This window comes from Nelumbo nucifera, chromosome 2 (assembly GCF_055504915.1).
Source record: "Nelumbo nucifera cultivar China Antique chromosome 2, China Antique-T2T, whole genome shotgun sequence".
NCBI classification, from domain to species: Eukaryota; Viridiplantae; Streptophyta; class Magnoliopsida; order Proteales; family Nelumbonaceae; genus Nelumbo; species Nelumbo nucifera.
The window spans coordinates 30540236-30558298 of NC_142650.1; the positions used below are offsets into that span (position 1 = coordinate 30540236).

The 18063-nt window shown below is 36.8% G+C and overlaps 6 non-coding genes across 6 annotated transcripts; all 6 read left to right on the forward strand.

Moving 5' to 3' along the window:
- Positions 1–208: 208 nt before the first annotated feature.
- On the forward strand, positions 209–404 carry LOC148802052 (U2 spliceosomal RNA). The gene has a single exon (XR_016083202.1). It is a non-coding gene; the product is annotated as a U2 spliceosomal RNA (small nuclear RNA).
- Positions 405–6020: 5616 nt separating this feature from the next.
- On the forward strand, positions 6021–6181 carry LOC148802053 (U1 spliceosomal RNA). Its single transcript, XR_016083353.1, has one exon. It is a non-coding gene; the product is annotated as a U1 spliceosomal RNA (small nuclear RNA).
- A 2918-nt stretch (positions 6182–9099) lies between these two features.
- Positions 9100–9217, forward strand: LOC148802054 (U5 spliceosomal RNA). The gene has a single exon (XR_016083195.1). It is a non-coding gene; the product is annotated as a U5 spliceosomal RNA (small nuclear RNA).
- A 1129-nt stretch (positions 9218–10346) lies between these two features.
- LOC148802055 (U1 spliceosomal RNA) lies at positions 10347–10508 on the forward strand. The gene has a single exon (XR_016083256.1). It is a non-coding gene; the product is annotated as a U1 spliceosomal RNA (small nuclear RNA).
- Positions 10509–13844: 3336 nt separating this feature from the next.
- Positions 13845–13963, forward strand: LOC148802056 (U5 spliceosomal RNA). The gene has a single exon (XR_016083192.1). It is a non-coding gene; the product is annotated as a U5 spliceosomal RNA (small nuclear RNA).
- Positions 13964–15389: 1426 nt separating this feature from the next.
- Positions 15390–15549, forward strand: LOC148802057 (U1 spliceosomal RNA). Its single transcript, XR_016083267.1, has one exon. It is a non-coding gene; the product is annotated as a U1 spliceosomal RNA (small nuclear RNA).
- The last annotated feature ends 2514 nt before the right edge of the window (positions 15550–18063 follow it).

Genomic DNA, 18063 nt, shown 5'->3' on the forward strand with positions numbered 1-18063 from the left:
GATAAGTAATAACAAAATGGGTCCCATTTGATGGATGATCTAGGTAAGCCGTAAGCAGTAAAGAAGAATTGATACCTGTTTGCACTGGTGGTAAATGGAACTCAAAAAGCCGCAACAGGGGACTTGCTTTAGTCCCACATCGGTATTGAAGAGAAACAATGCAAGGATGGTTGTGTTATAAAATGAAAATGAAGAGCATTGAAAAATCATACCTTTCTCGGCCTTTTGGCTAAGATCAAGTGTAGTATCTGTTCTTATCAGTTTAATATCTGATACGTGGGCCATCGGCCCACATGATATTAAATTAATTTTTCTTGGGGGAAGGCCCATCACAGTAGCTTGCTACTGGGGCTTTCATGCGTCGCCCATGCGTTGCACCACTGCACGGGCCTGGCGCACTCCTACCAAATCTAATTTAAAATTATTTCTGTACTTAGGGTTTGGTTGCCTCGGTGCATGAATGATAAAAGTGGGTCACGGTTTTTTACTCACACTCGTCTTTACCAGAGATGGTTTGGGAGGGGGTGGAGAGTCTTTGTTGAGAGATTTCATCACAAGAAATTCAATAAAATGGCGAAATTAAAGAACTGTAGTTCGCAGATATGCGCTTGATTCATGGAGGTAGAACCGTAGAATTAATTAAGTAAATACATAGGGTAGGTTTCTGCGAGTAAGTTCTTTTTGGCTTATGTCTGAGTGTTTTCTCATATTAAGCAAAGAGATGATTCCACATCAACACTTGGTCCAACTTCCGTTGGCAAATTCTTAGGCACCTTGGAGCATTGCCACTTGCCAGTGAGGTAGGAGATTGTAGAAGTTTAATGTGTTTTTCTTTGTTGATTGCATTGTCCGTGACACTTCTGGCCCTAGGAGTGCAAATAGGGTGACCCATAGCATTGCCAAGTTTGCTTGTTCGATTTAATTCCACATTTCTTATTCAATCTTATTGTAAACGATTATCCTTCTCAATTAACACTTTGTTTCGATAAAAAAGAGCTTTTGGAATTGGGCATTGGATTTAAAGTAAAAAAAAAAAAAAAGTATAGATGATTACACCAAACATATATTCATAAATTCTCTCAAACCCAATCAAACCGCCCAAGCCCAATTAAGTTCGGCCTTGACTGGAATCAAAGCTTGATCCGAATTGTGTTGAATTAAACTTGGGTTGAATCCTAGATAGCATTCAACTTTAATTTGAGTGCGTATTAGTATGTGTTTATATTTAGGGAAAATTCTCTATTAGTGCCCTGTACTTTGTGTCTAGTGCCACTTTAGTCCCAAAATATGAAAATGTGACAATTTAGTATCCAAACTTTTAAAGTGTGACAATCCAGTACCTGTCATTAATCAATAGTTAACCTGTCGATAAGTGACATTTGAAAAGGACACAAATGTCTTTCGAGTCTCATTTAATTTTCTTTATCAACCATCTAAACATTGACAAAAAATTAACAATCCCAAATCCTTGCTCCTTCCATTCAAAAAAGTTGGGGTTACATTTGAGTGGGCATTATGGTAATTCCAACTTTCTTGAATAGAAGAGTCAAGGATTTTGAACTATTATTATTTTTTTTGTCAATGTTTGGATAGTCGATAAAGAAAATTAGATGACACTTGAAGGGCATTTGTGTCTTTTTAAAATGTTACTTAACGATTGATTAATAGCTAGTTAACAAAAGGTATTAGATTGTCACATTTTGAAAGTTTGGGTACTAAATTGTCGCATTTTAAAGTTCAGGGACCAAAGTGACACTAGACCCAAAGTACAAGATACTAATTGGAATTTTTCCCTTTATATTTAAGAACACCTAATCTACTAACCAATGAGAACACCCCCTCCTCTCACACACGCTAATAAAAAAATCATATATAATGCAGATGGTGATGTACAAAGGTACTTATGACTGCTATGGGGACAATGGATGCATTATCTTTCTATTTATTAGGTTTATTTCTTTTTGTCTTTAATTTGTTTTTTGATATAACATTGCAAACTTCACCCATTTTATATTTTTCATTTAATTTTATGGATAATTACTTATATATACATTGTACATTTGAGAAACTACTTATATATATATCTTAAAATTTTAAAAGCAACTTATATATGCCTTGTTTATTGGTCCTAGGGGTGGATTTGAGGTGAGCTGAATATCTAGCTATTTGAGCTCAGTTCGCCAATAAATTATCAGCCTCGAGCTCGAATCAAGATAGAGACTTGAGCTCAAATTCGGCTTGAATCAAAAGCTCGCAAGTTCGAGCTCGACTATGAGCTAAACTTTTTCTAAAAATAAGTATATAGACAATTATTTTTTATTTGGCATATAAAATGTTAAGAGTTATTATATATAAAAATAAAAATTTTATATATAATATTTTATATTTATTATTTATTTATATTATATGTATGTATGTATGTATGTATGTATACATGCATGCATGCATGCATGTATGCATATCTACACTAGCTATAAAAGTACGAATAAAAGTGGTTGGCTTTTGGAATTTTCACTAGACTAAAATACCCCATCTTCAAAGTTTGATTCAAAAAAAGAGCAACGGTAAAAATGTAATTTTGTTTCCTAATTTAATGCTTATTAGGAAATGACTTTCTTTCTCATTTAATGTTTATTACCAAAAAGATACAAAACTCCATCATTTTTGTTCATAATTGTAAAACATGTTAATGGCAAAAATGTTATTTTACATTTCCATTTAATGCTTGTTAGGGAAAATACACAAACATCCCTCTTTTTGTTCAATAATTGGAAAACAACTTGCTGAAACAGCCCTTGAAGTTTTTGATTGTTACCCAAACCTCCCTTGAAGTTTGATTATTGCAATCCCCTCCCCTAAACTTCTTGACATAGTTGTAAGTAAATCCCCTTTGTAAAATCCTTTAACAAGAGGCATAAAAATGTCCAAAATACCCATGTAATTATTACTGAGGTTGATTAATACATAAAACACAAAATAAATGTTCTGAGTGACAAAATAAGAGTTTAAAGTTGAAATTTTACCTTTCAACAATTGATATGAAGGGCAAATTTTGAAAATACATCAATTCCGAAAAAAGAGATGAGAAGGATTGGGGTAGTGATTGATACGAAGCAAAATTTGGAAAATAAACATTTTGGTCAAAAGTAACTACATGGGTATTTTGACATTTTTGTGTTTTTTGTTAGAAGACTCTAACAAAGGATGTACTTGCAACTATGTCAAAAAGTTCATGGAATGTGATTGCATTTACCAAACATTAGGGGAGGTTTTAGCAATGATAAAAAATTTTATGGGAGGTTTTAGCAATTTATCATTTCATTTATTTAAATTAAAAAATACCAGAAAGTACATCTTATGTTCTCAATAGCCAATGTTGGGCCACATTAATCACCATGAAGAGATTTCCCACTGGTTGGCAAATGGATGAGCAATTTATTCTTTATACAATTTTTTGTTTTTTCAAAAATATTTTAACCTATTTTCATTGGTTCAGTTCTTGATCATTAATCTCTTCTTTATTCCCACCATATGATAGGTTAATTCTTAATTCCCGTTATCTTAAATCCCACATCATTGGATGACAAGATATTTTCAAGAGTAAGTGATAATTTTATTGTAGTTCATTGTAAGGTTTTTAGCGATTGAAGGAGATGAAGATGGATTTATCATATAGAAGTTAATTATTACAAAGGTAACGAGAATTCAAATAAAATTCAGATGAAGATAACTGATAAAAATTATTATTTTTATTGATTTTATTAATGGATCATAATAAATAAGAATAATAAGAATTTTATTAATGATAAATAAGAACAATAAGAATTTTATTAATTCTCATTACTTTTGCAAGAATTTTATTTTGACATATCTCTATATTAATGAACCATAATAAATGTGATAAATAAGAATAATTTTTATACGTGTAGAAATGCAAAAAATTACAAAAGATTTTGGAAATATATTATATGCTATCATCATCAAAAAATTTGTCATGTGCAAAGCATGTACACAAATACTAATATACATATATATGTAAAAGCTCAATTAGGTTTATGAGCCTCACGTGCTGAGTTTTACTGGGCTTGAGCTTGGCTTGATTAGCAAATAAGCCTATATATTAGGCTCGCACTTGGCTTGAAGCTCAATTTAGACCGAGCTAAATCAAGCTTTTCATGAGCAGAGGTCAAATAGCTCGGCTTGTGGCCACCCCTAATTGGCCCCACAAAACATAAACAAAACCTTTGTCATTGCACCATTTAGAGCCATTAACAACCCACTCCAATGGTTTTCATAATACCAAATTTGCCCCTAAGGCTCAGTTTGGAACGAGTACAAATGCAAATATGTAGAGTGCAAAACCTTCTATTTTGTATTATTTTTTATGTATTTGTATTGTACATATTTGCATTTATACTCTTTCCAAACTGAGTCCTCAGCTTGGAAGGAGTACAAATACAAATATGTAGAGTGCAAAACCTTACATTTTGTATTATTTTGTATATATTTGCACTCTAGATATTTGTATTTGTACTATTTCCAAGCTGAGCTTAAGCTTGGAAGGAGTATAAATACAAATATGTAGAGTGCAAAACCTTGTATTTTGTATGTATTTATACTGTACATGTACTCTTTCCAAACTGAGCATAAAGTTCAAAATGTATGTTGAGTTTGGTTTCTTGCACTTGGAATTCTATAAGAGCCCAAGGGGACTGTTTAGATGTATGATTGACATGTCTTCCTATGTTACAAGAAGAGGTGAACCAACTGAACCTCAAAACAGAATCCGCTGAACTGAGACATCATCAACAGAAGTAGAAGGGGTTATATTCCCAAGTCCCAACCCTGTTTGGACTGTGAGGGCCTGTGTTTAGGTAACAAGCTCACCAGGGAATAGGGATGCATCAATGTTGATGGGGGAGAATGCTATGATGATGTGGATGGATTTGTCATGGAACTAACTCGACTACTTTGGTTTGTTTGATGTCAGATTTCCCAAGAACCTGACGTTTTTGGATTTGCCACATAACATGATTCAAGGTCCAAGGAGGTATTCTGGAACAGATCGTCAATGACAATGAATTGGATGATTTGCAATGGCTATATAATCGGCTGTGTGGATACATTATCAAGGCTGTTGGGTTTCAGAACAAAACCCAACAACATTAATCTTTTAAAATAAATTGGCAAGGCTTTCAGAACAGAGTTGAGATTTTCTAGCAAACAAAATACGTTCCAACCCTCGACCGACTTGATCTAACACTGCACATCCCATCATGAGACTGGGACCCATTATATATGAGATGTGCTGTGTGAGATAATGTTGATAGTGGGTTGGAACATGTTTCGTTGTTGGCAGGTGATCCAGACTCTTCAGAACATGACTTCTACCATTCCGATTTGAGCCCCATATGAAACATTGGGAGCCGTATTTGGTGAAAATCCAGAAACTCAATATGGATATTCCAAACGCTGAAATTGTAACTGTAACTGTGATATACAAGTACTCAACCAAAGCAGCTTAATTAACAACACAGGGAACATAGAAGCCATTCCAAACAGGGCCAAAATATTTTAGTATTTTACTACTTTGCTCATGCTTCCATTTTCCTCTGACAGGATCAATTAAGGCTGCCATCTCAGTTGTAAATTGCCATTTGTTTCATATTCTGTACAACTGGACCTAGTTAGATCAATTGGGTGTACATGACTTCAACTCTGTTGGAAGGTCAAGGATAATTATTCATCAAAACAATAAAAAGAGAAAAAAACTATATAAGGTCCAAATCAAGTGGTTAAACATGATTTGATTCATGATTTTTGGCTTGATCAATGTCATTGTGTACCGAGATCTCACTACCCTCGTGTGGAATGCACAAGGTATGAACTATGGACTATGAAGCAAAGGAACGTCCATTGGTCCAAGTTTTTTCTTTTACTTATAGTCCCACATCGTTAAGATAGGAAAGATGCAAGTGAGAGAGGGAAGTATAAGTGGATACAAAGGAGATGGGATAAGCATACTTACCTGGACGAGGTCAATGGGTGATCAAGAAGGCCCATGGCCTGGGTTGGCGACCTCCATTGCACAAGGGAGGGGTGCCCGCCTAACATCTCCCCAAGTGGGAGAGTGTACGTCATAATTTGTGGCAGCGGGGGTACGCGTTCGCGCGGCCCCCACCAAATGCTTTATTTTCTAAATTTTCTCATTTTTATTTCTCCCAAAGTCCTTGTTTTATCAAGGTTAGTTTTTCAATCCCTTATTATTCATGTGTTATGAGCAGTGTGAATCTCCAACACTGTTCTGGGAGAGGTTATGTTTCTGGACCAGGATTTCCGTGGTCCATCAAGTGCAGCAAAATCTTCAGTGTCTTTCCACCAGATTGGTGGATTGCACATCTTGAAGATGATAAAGCTCTGGGTCATTTCTTCCTTCCTTATTTTAATGGAAATACTCTTAACCGAAAGAAAAGCTGTTTTTAATGGATTGTTGAATCGAATAATTAGTAAATAGAACCATAACAGTTCGGTTGCCCCCAACTGTGACGGCCTAGCTTACTTTTGGAGAGCTTTCTCACTTCTGGGAAGGCCTCAACAAATCATTGGTTCAAAGTATTTTAATGAATGCTTAATTCTCTTTCATGGTGTCCAGTACCTGGGTCTCTTGTTCATTTTAGAATTCAGAGAAAGCCTTTTGCCGATATCCATATTTGTTTTTAAAACATCTCAAAAGAAAAAAAGGTCTTTGCGTTCTAATCATCACTACTGATGGGATTCAAGCCATCTCTCAGCTCTGCACATTGATGGTAATTTGTTTCAACTGGTATTCTCTGTTTTCATGAAAACCGGGAGATAAGCCGGCAGCCTGCTACAGAAGGTTTTGTTTCCTGTTGGATTTTTTTTTTTTTTTTTTTGGAACTGAAGGAAAAAACTAAAATACTTTTGGTCGAGCTAATATCTCCGGGTGTTCGATTGGTTGGTGCTGCTTATTGGATGAGCAAGCTGTCAAATTGTTTTTCTCTTCAGTCTATAAACATACAATTCAATGAATTCATTTCTGGTTTAATGACTAAGAATTACTCTGAAAACTGGAAAAGAAACACTTGTACTTCTTGATCTTGACTTCTGCAGTGGTTTGGAATATTAACTCTCTTAATAATACTCTTCATCTCTTTTCTTTGTGGCTTATCCCTTTGAGCAGGTCTTGTATCCTGTTTATGCAACTTTGACACGGAGCAGTGGTTTGGCAACCCAAAAGGTCAACTTTCAATTGTTTGTGGCAGCATTTTCAATCCAATGGTCATTTGCAGTCTGGCATACAAATTCTGTACTTTTCTCCTAGTGATCTGTTCCTATTGAAACTATATGTCTTTGGTTTGAGTTTCCAATCCAACTGACAGATCGAATAATAACAACATTAGTAATTGCCTGTACATTTACTTTGGTCCATTATAAACCTTCTTTTGATGTTATTTTGGTAGCAATATGTTTTTTTTTTCATGATTATCCACATAAATACAATTAGAAGACCTTAGTGACTTGTTTTTTTTTTTTTCAGTAGAAGACCCAAGTGACTCTTTGTTTCATTCTCTTCCCATTCCCATTCTTATTGGGTTCTTTTAAATAATGTTATTTTCTGTAATTTTTTTGAGTTCCAAAATTTATCACAAGTCAAATGATCTAAGTATGTTGATGGTTGGGATGCAACTATTACTGTACCAGGCCTCTTGGGTTTTTGCTGTGCTTTTTTATAGGAATTTTCTGCACTTTCTTTAGTAATGGGTGCTGTGATTTGGACAGTTTCCTTTTGGTTTTGGATGAACTAATGTTTGTGTAAACTAAAAAATAGATAGGGTTACTTCATTACTGCATCTGTAATACTCCTATGGGGACACAAGTTTTTATTGCACAGAGCATAAGCAACAGATCAAGGATGCCAACAATATAAAAAGTCTTGTCTGTTTGCACAAGGCAGCTGAGGTGATGCAAGTTCCACTATCTCACTCTATCTATTCTAATTCTAAGTAATAACATGTGCCACAAAAAGTAACAAGAAGAGATTTTTGATCAAATATTGATGAAGAGTTGGGTAGATTGAGGACACCCAAGTCGTATGAGCTGCTTGGTGAAATTGGAAATCATCTTGACTTCCAACCTGAGGGGAATACAATACCCAGTGATAGGAACTCACATAGTGCCATGGATCGAAGTGCATTTGGAAGGTGAAGGTCTCTTTCAGGTTCCAACTGTTCTTATGGAAGCTACATTTCTTTCATTCTTTTGCAAGAGCTGTTTGGATTGATATATACACAAGTCAATGTGTGTGTTGTCAAAAGTGGTATGATTCATTCATGGATTCAAGATTGGTAAAATGCTCTCTGCCTCCGGACATGACCAAAGAAGGAACAAAATGAGTTTCAGCAGTGGGTTGTTATTGCTCTTCGACTTATATGGGATGTCAGAAACAGAGAATTGTATGATAATGTAACACCTGATCCCATATGGGTGATTAAAGCAGTCAACAACTACGTCCATCCAACTCAATAATCTGAAATTCGATCTCCTTCTGGCTTACTCCCTGAAAACTTTGCCTCAACTTCTATTTTCTCATGGGCATAGGTGGGGTTCTGTAGCCAATTTCTTTATTTGTTTTAAAATCCTTTCTTCATAAAATTGTACAAATAAATGAAAAACATTTCAAAAGAGATTTTGGACATTGGATCCAAGTAATAAAAAAAAAAAAAACAAAAAGTAGAAAATATACGGACTTTTTTGGCATTTTGTAGAAGTTTGAGTTGGCCGGGCCCCAACTGATGTCCAAATAACGAGCTTAGATTGGGCTTTGTGTATTGGACTAAGATGGGGCCCGGGCTCCGCTGGATCACAAATCTTGACTGGTTGTCTTGTTGGGCTTTGGTGTGGGCTGACCTAGGTAGACAAACGTTAAAGAGTTGCATTTGTCTTACTATAGGAGGCAGTAAACAAGAAGAGCAGACCAGATGTATAGCACACTAATATCCCATATCGCATGAGAGAACAGAACTCCACACACACCACCAACTATAAAAGATGGTCATCGGCACTTATTCAACCTCACGCAGCCGCGCGGTGAGCACAGAGCGAACTATTCTTTCGCCTTTTACTAAAGAATACCGTGTTCTCGCCGCATTCAGCGGCATACGCCAATTTTTTTAGGGTTTTCTCTCTTTTGAGAAAGCCCCACCAATTCTATTATTTTAAGTTTTTCTCAATTTTACTTGTATTTTTTTCTAATTTTTCTTGTAAGATGGGTCTTTTTGTCTGCTGAAACTCATTTTCAGGAAAATTTCCAGTTGGTGTTGGAGTTATTTCTTGATTCTTGATTAATTTAATACATATTCAAGCAAGCATCAAATTTCACCTCACACAAAATCATATAGACTCATCTGTTAAAATAGTATTGTGATTCAAAATATAATAGGAGACAAGTGAGAGTAGAGTAAGTTGTAGTAGCAGCGAGTTCCTGGTTTTTACTAGAATTCAAAGCAGAACTTGACTACATTTCATCAATTTAACATCCAAGTGCCTGACTTGTTGCTTGTTAGTTCTACATCTTGATGAGCAACCTTACAAATTGTTTATGCATGGTATGAGGACGAAAGTTTCTAGTTCTATGAATCTGAAACGATAGAAACTGCAACATAAGATCACATTGAAACAGTATTCTATTTCTGTATTCTGGATGGCAATTCAGATTGCCTTTGGTTATAGAGTTATCCAGGTTGACATTTTTGCATAAACCCAAAAAAACTCAAAGAGACAATATTAATAGTTGGCTAAGTGGGTTTCTTCTTCTAAACTACCAATCATAAATTGCATTCTTGACTATATATTTGCATTATACACTAAACAGTGGTGTGATGCTGAAATTATCTGCCCATTACAGTGGAGGAAGCTCCCTTCTTTAATTTACTGGTGGGTACTGACCAACTTTCATGGTGAAAATGGCTGCTTACATACATGTAATCAACTAATTCACCAAAGGATGCTTAGTTTTGGAGCTTATTTCAGGCAGTATATTCTATACACCTTGCTTTATAAAAATAGGATGCTGGTGCGTGGTGATGGTGAAGTCCCATATTTGGTGTGACTCAGGAGTCTCCTCATAGTCATTGTGTGCCCAGATCCCACTACTGGTTTTATGCCTCAGGTGACAACCAATCAATAAACTCTCATGTGGAAAGCACAAGGTAGGATGCTAACAGTAGGCCTAAGGTTTTCATTTATTCATGTCCCACATCGGTAAGATAGAAAAGAAGCAAGTGAGAGAGGGAGGTATAAGTAGAGACAAAGAACAAAAGACAAACATACTTACCTGGACGGGGTCGATGGGTGATCAAGAAGGTCCATGGCCTAGGTTGGCGACCTCCATTGCACTAGGGAGGGGTGCCCGTCTAACATCTCCCCTAGTGGGAGAGTGTACGTCATAATTTGTGGTAGAGGGGGGGTACGCGTTCGCGCGGCCCCTATCTAATATACTAAAATCAAGTTTTATTCGTTGAATGTGAATTCATAGCTTCATTTCTGATTCAGCCTAAAATGGATTTTGGACTGAAACTTCATTCATTGCCTCAAACCCATCTTGACGTTGTAATTGGATATAACCTTCTATCATCACCCAACACGTATTCCTAATCTAAAAGCAAATTTAGAGCTAACCTACCGAACTTAATTTGTAGCACTGAGTTGAATTCAAGCCGAAGGCTGAAGCTTCATCTGGAGATGATGGGGGCTTCGCAATGTATTTTGTTATTGGATAGTTCTGAGCCGATCAAAAGCTTATTGAGTCAGGGAGTCTCCTGCAAAAGAGTTTTGTTTCTGGTCACGGATACTCTCCCATGCTTGAAACTTGGAGATTTCCTTTTTCTTTTGTGAACAGATGCTCGAGTTCTGTGGCCCATCAAAGTTGCAGAAAAGGGTTTCATTGGGCTTTAGATTTGGTTTGGCTCTCCCCTGGAATGGCTGTTTGCAGACCTTGGAAAAGATAAGCTGTGACAGACTGTTGTTAGTTTGGTTTGGCGTTTGATGTATCTGTTTAGTTTGTGACTTTGTGTGTCTGTTTTCTTAGTGACCCAGGAAATATCACCTTTCAATCGTGGCAACATTTTCAATCCCAAGAGTCATCTGCAATCTCCCAAACATACTGTTCTCTGCTCCTAATGATCTTTTCCTTTTCAGACTATATGATTTTGGTTTGAGTTTCTAATGAAACTGAGGACTGAAGAATAGCAACATTAGTCAGGAACACGAATTGGGTATTGACTGAGTTTAACAATGAGAATGCCAGCATATTAGTCAAGGTCTCAAATTGTGAAAGTTCAGAAAGCCATGGAGGAGGAAGAAACTGCACTGTTAAGAACATGTCGTGGTGTTCTATTTTAATTAATCAACACTTGGTGTAGCTTCTGTTGTTCAAGTAAATTGGTAATGCATTTACTTCTATCTATCATAAGCATTCTTTTGATGTTATTTGGTAACAATATGTTTTGTTTTCATGATTAGCCACATTAAGTACAATTAGAAGACCAGAGTGATTCATTTCTTTAAGGCTTCCCCTTCTCATTCTTTATTGGATTCTTTTAAATATTGTTGTTCTGTAATTTTAGTTGCAACATCCATCATTTATTTTCATGAACTCATGTTTATCTAACCGAAAAGAAAATAGGATTAATTGATATTATTGTAATACTCCTATGGGGACACAAGTTTTATTGCACTAAACACAAGCAACAGATCAAGGAAGCCAACAATGTGATGTGGGGTAATTTGAGCTCCATATTGTATCTATTCTATTCCTTAGTTACACCATGCCACAAGAAGTAACAATAAGAGGATTTTGATCAAATGATGATGAAGGGTTGGGTAGATTGAGGACACCCAAATTGTATGAGCAGCATGGGGAAGCTGGAAATCATCTTGCCTTCCAACCATAGGGGAGTGCTTATGATAGGAAGTCTTTACCTTCTTACATTCCTCTAGCTCCATCAGCTTAGACATGTGGTTGGCTAGGTGTAGATGCATCGGCCAAACCCACGTGTAAAACCTCCTCTTCATGTGCGTTGCAAAATATTAATCCATGCACTGTCCTCATGAACGATTGTGTGCCATGAGGAACCCTGGTAAACTCTTGCAAAGGGTGTTGGTTTTGGGAGTATTAAGGGTAGGCAGTCAAGGAGGTCGATAATGGGAGTATCAAGGGTTGTGAATAATAGCAAGATTTACAATAATGCCACTCAACACAACCTACTAAAAGTGTGCATTTCTCATGTCTTTGTGCCTTATTCATAGATATTTCAGATCTAAATTTAGTATTATTAATGTATCTATATAATTTATATGCATTTCATGCATTTGATAAAGGTGTAAATCCCGGTTCGGTGTAGTTTTACACCGTGGTCTACTTTTGTATGCGTTTGGTTGGAACGTAAAAGAACACCGAAGACTGGTGTAAAACTTCATTTTGAAAGATGTTTACATCGATAATCGATGTATATATAAAATACATCGATTTTTTCTATGTAAAACTCAATCGATATAAAATACATCGGTGTAAAAAAGAAAGCAACGACTCTCTTCCTCTGCTCTGTCACCAACGAGCTTCTTTCGCTGGCATCTTCCACCGTCAAGTTTCCTGTTTTCGTTTCGCCGGCATCCTCCACCGTCAAGTTTCCTATTTCTGTTTTGCCGGCATCCTCCGCCATCAAGTTTCTTGTTTCCGTTTCGTCGGTATCCTCCACCGTCAAGTTTCCTGTTTCCGTTTCACCGGCATCCTCCACCGTCAAGTTTCTTGTTTCCGTTTCGCCGGCATCCTCCACCGTCAAGTTTCCTGTTTCCGTTTCGCCGGCATCCTCCACCGTCCAGTTTCCTGTTTCCGTTTCGCTGGCATCCTCCATGCGACCCTCTTCTCTCTTCCACTCCCTCCCTCTCTCTCTCTCTTCTCTCTTCCACTCCTTCACGCCTACCCAGAAGACTAGAGCCTCTCAAAAGAAAAAAGAGGGAAAGAAAAGCCATATCTTGTCGGGGAAGAATTCCATCAATTCGATATGAAAGATGGAGGTCCCAATAGGCAAGAAATGTATCTCGTCGTCACCGAAAATCCTAGGGTTAAATGAGCAAATCAGTGCAATCCTTGATGAGGTCTTCAGAGCCTACAGGGACTTCATTGACGGCGAAAATGGACTTGAGCTTATGCTTTACGTTTAGAACCTTGGGCCTGGCCGGGCCTGAGCTTAGGCAATAGCCCTTATCAATAGTGCAAGCCCAGCCTAATCTGGCCCGTGACCGCCTCTAAGCATATCCAAGCATTTTCCATATCTTTTGTCAATATCCATATATTTTCTAAATATATTCATATCTGTACCCGTATTAAAGCTTATTCGATACAATACTTAATACTGATATTTTGATTTTTGATTGACATAAATGGCGTCCTGAAGTAAGAAGAAACCTTTCTTCATATAACATGCAAATGAATGGAATACAGTTTAGAAAAGCTTTTGGACGTAAGAAAAAAAAAAAAAGAAAATAACAGATATTTTTAGCATTTTGCAAAGGTTTGAGATGGCCGGACACCAACTGAGGCCCAGATAATGAGCTTAGACTGGGCTTGGTGTATTGGACCAAGATGGGGTCGGGGCTCAGTTGGATCACAAATCCTGAATTTGGGCTTTGGTCTGGGCTGACCCAGGCACACGAGTAAACGCCGCAATATAATAGATTAATATCCCATATCGGATGCGAGAAAAGAAATCCACACACACCACCAAATATAAAAGATGATCATCAGCATCTTCAGAAACTCACGCAGCCGCGCGGTGAGCACAGAGCGAACTATTCTTTCGCCTTTTACTAAAGAATACCGTGTGCTCGCCGCATTCAGCGGCATACGCCAATTTTTGGAGGGGTTTTCTCTCTTTTGAGAAATCCCCGAACAAATCGAACCATTTTAAAGATTTGCAATGCTTTTTCGGTAATAGCCCTCCGTTCTCGTCTTTTCCTACTGTTCTAAGAATGAATTTAGTGGGCTTGAGATGTTCGCTTCTATTTGGCTTCAAGCAGCTGCACACTGGGCAACGGGGCACAACAGTTACTATTCCTTCTTCCTTTGGGGCCATATACCAAACTTTTTGAGGGTTCTCTATAAATGGTTTTGCAGGTTGAATAATGATTGAGATGAAGGAATTATTTCATGATTATTGTTTTTTTTTTTCAAATCTTTTTGGGTTGCCTATTAATCATAGAAGAACAGAATATCTTTTTTAATTCTCTTGGCAAGAAATGTGATGAAACCAGAACTTCTACATGCATCTCTTATAACCTTGCTTCCATCTCATTTGATTTGAGCTTTTGAAGGTTGGTTAGGGACTGGGAAGCCAGAGGCAAAGCATTTTCCTACAAATTGTCATTCTCTTTTTGGAACCTCAGAATATTGCCTAAAACAGTTGCAGTTGCTAGATTCAAGAAAATGAAACAAAAGGAAAGAATTGAAGCTGAAAATCTGTTTTGTATCAACAGAAGATAAAAAGGAGACAAGAAAGCATCTGCTAAGACATATTCACTCTGGATTCTGAACGAAGAACAAACCCCTAAAGGAGTTGCCTCCACAGTCCACACCAGAGAAAATTATAGCCATTATGGCTGCAACTATAGATTCTTAAACTCTTGAAGGGGTTGCATGGCTTGAACAGGTTTTGAGGAGTGAATGTGTGTCCTCTATGCTAATTTACTAAAAGATGATTCCTTTTGCACTTCCATATGATGTCAGAATGACTTGGGAGTTTTTGTTAAATGTTGAGATTACTCCATGAGTGGAGTGATGCTGAAATTATCTGCCCATTACTGTGGAGAAAGCTCCACTCCTCTTTAATTTACTGGTGGGTAGACCGTAGACGTATGTAATCAACTAATTCAGCAAAGGATGTTAGCTTTGGAGGTTTTTGCAGGTAGTAAACACAATACACCTTGCTCTGAAAAGTTGGATGCTGATATAGGGTAATGGTAGATGTCTCATATTAGGAGTGACTCAGGAGTCTCATAGTTTGTATGGGCGTTGATTCTTTTGCATCAAAGCAATTAAGAAAAAGATTTTAATGGACGGTCAAGGAAAATTTCTCATCAAAATAAAAAAGAAAAACCTATATACAGTCATTGTGGGTGCCCAGATCTCCACAACGGGTCCTATGCCTCAAGATTCATTCGACCGATCAACAAACTCTCATGTGGAAAGCAGGTGGTATGCAGCAAAAGAAGGTCTAAGTTTTTTCTTTTACTTTAGTCCCACAACGGTAAGATAGAAAAGAAGCAAGTGAGAGAGGGAGGTATAAAGAGAGACAAAAGGAAAAGAGAGAAACATACTTACCTGGACGGGGTCAATGGGTGATCAAGAAGGCTCATGGCCTAGGTTGGCGACCTCCATTGCACAGAGGAGGGGTACCCGCTTAACATCTCCCCAAGTGGGAGAGTGTACGTCATAATTTGTGGCAGTGGGGGCACGCGTTCGCGCGGCCCTACCCGATATTTAAATTTCTAAGAGTTTTAGAACTATTAATTAACTTTGGTAACGACAAATATCTAAAAATTTATTATAGGTTGATTATGAATTCCTAGCCATAGCGATGATACTTGCAATGTATTGTTACAAATCAATGTCACGTACTCACGTTGTTAGTAGGTCTAATCCAATCCCAAAAAGTTGTACCCAATTCTCACTTTTGAAGTAATCCATCAAAAAATATCTCCCCCTTTTGAAGTTGAGCTTTCTTGGGTTATGTGGAAGGCTTTCTCAGTCTTATAGGCTAAAGCTTCAGCTAGGATTAGGATCAATGCTAGCAGAGATGACTGGGGCTTTGCAATACGTTTTCAGGTCTGATTGTTTTGAGCTAATCTGTAGCTTAAAAGTCGGGAAATTCCCTGCAAGAGAGTAAGTTGTGTATCTGGTCAAGGATATCCTCACCCGTGCTAGAGTTTGGAGATTTCTTTTTTCTTTTGGCGATCCAAACTATTTCACGTGTTTTGCCAACTCTCTTATTCTATGGCTAGCCAGTTTATCCTTTGAGCAGGTCTCAGATTTTGTTTCTCTACTGATGACTCTTGGATTTTAAGTGTTGCTGCAACTGGAAGGTGGCATTTTTGGGTTGCCGAATTCGAGAGTCATCCACAGTCTAGCATTCAAGTTCTATACTTTTTCTTCTAATGATGTATCCCTTAATTTATAAACTATATGGTTTGAAAAGTTGGAAAGAGTCATCCACAGTCTAGCATTCAAGTTCTATACTTTTTCTTCTAATCATGTATCCCTTAATTTATAAACTATATGGTTTGAAAAGTTGGAAGCATTAGTCAAGAACACGATTGGCTTTGTCAGATTTTAACAATGAGAATGCTAGCTGCTCGGATTGTAGCAAGTGCGCTGAGGTCTCAAATTGTGAAAGTTCAGAAAGCCATGAAGAAAGAAGAAATTGCACTGTTAAGAGCTTGTTATGGTGTTTTATTTTCATTTACCAACATTTAGTGTTAGCTTCTGTTGTTCAAGTAATTGCTTGTACATTTACTTTTTTCGATCACAAACCTTCTTTTGATGTTATTTTGGTAGCAATATGTTCCCTTCATGATTATCCTCCACATTGAATACGATTAGAAGACCTGAATGGCTCGTTTCTTTCAAGTTCTTCCCCTTCCCATTCTTTATTGTATTCTTTTAAATATTGTTCTTTTCTGTAATTTTGAGATCCAAAATTCATTACAAGTCAGATGGTCTTAGTCAATAGTTGGATGGTTGGGATGCAACTGTTATGATTTGCTTGATTGCACCAGGCCTCTTGGGGGTTTTTGCTGTGTAATTTTATTGGAATTTGGCTGCAGTACTTTCTTTACTAACAGGTGCTGTGATTTGGACAGCTTCAATTAGGTTTTACATGAACTCATGTTTGTGTAAACTGAAAAATAGATAGGATTATTTCATTACTGCATCTGTAATACTCCTATGGGGACACAAGTTTTTAATGCACATAACACAATCTACATATCAAGGATGCAAACAGTATAAAAAGTCTTGTTTGTTTGCACAAGGCAACTGAGGTAATGCGAGTTCCATCATCTATTAGACTCTCTATCTATTCTAATTCTTAGTAATAACATGAAGAATTTGGGTAGGTTGAGGATACCCAAATTGTATGAACAAAATGGTGAAATTGGAAACCATCTTGTCTTCCAATTAAACGGGAATGCCTAGTTATAGGAAGTCTTTACCTTCTCAACATTCCTCTAGTTGATTCATTTTATTCTTTAAAGAAAATGTAATCATCCTTCCATTCATAGATGTTGGCGGGGTTGTCTTATTTTTCAACAATTATATTAGTTTTAAATCTAACGGTTGGTATGGTCCATCCTTAGGTTAAGGTGGGCCTTACATATAAAAGGTTTCTTTCTTTTGTATGTAGAGTTTAGAAAAGAAAAGAAAAGAAAAGAAAAGAAATTTGTTATTTTTCTTGTTTGAAAGAAAAAAGAGAGGTTGAGAGAGAGAGTGCTTTTGGTGTTAGAGTTATTTTTTTTTCTCTTATTTTTATTTTTCAGATTGAGAAAGGAAATGAATAATAGCGTATGAGAGTTAAGGGTTTGTTTCGGTTGCAAGCATAAGGCATCTGTATTGTTTCTCATTTTCCTTTACAGTGAAGAATAATTGGTGCATGGTAAGGCTGGACTACGATGATTCTTTGTGTTATTGGTGGTATTTGCTTTTATTTGTCTTTGCTTGGATTTCGCTACTTTTATTGCTATTGGATTTTATTATTATTATTTCATTTCAAATATTTTGTGGTTTGTTCTATGAATGGTTGTTGTGAGCCCCAACAATAGGAATAAAGTGATAACAACAAAACATAGAGTTTTGGATGATTGCTACAATCCCTATATCTACCTAAAGATTTTATGGCAAAAACCAATTTAATTCATTGAAAGGTATGTCAAACAATAGTCTATACATGGATTAACCGAATAAAGAAAACTCTAGCATGGTGTGTAAGAAAC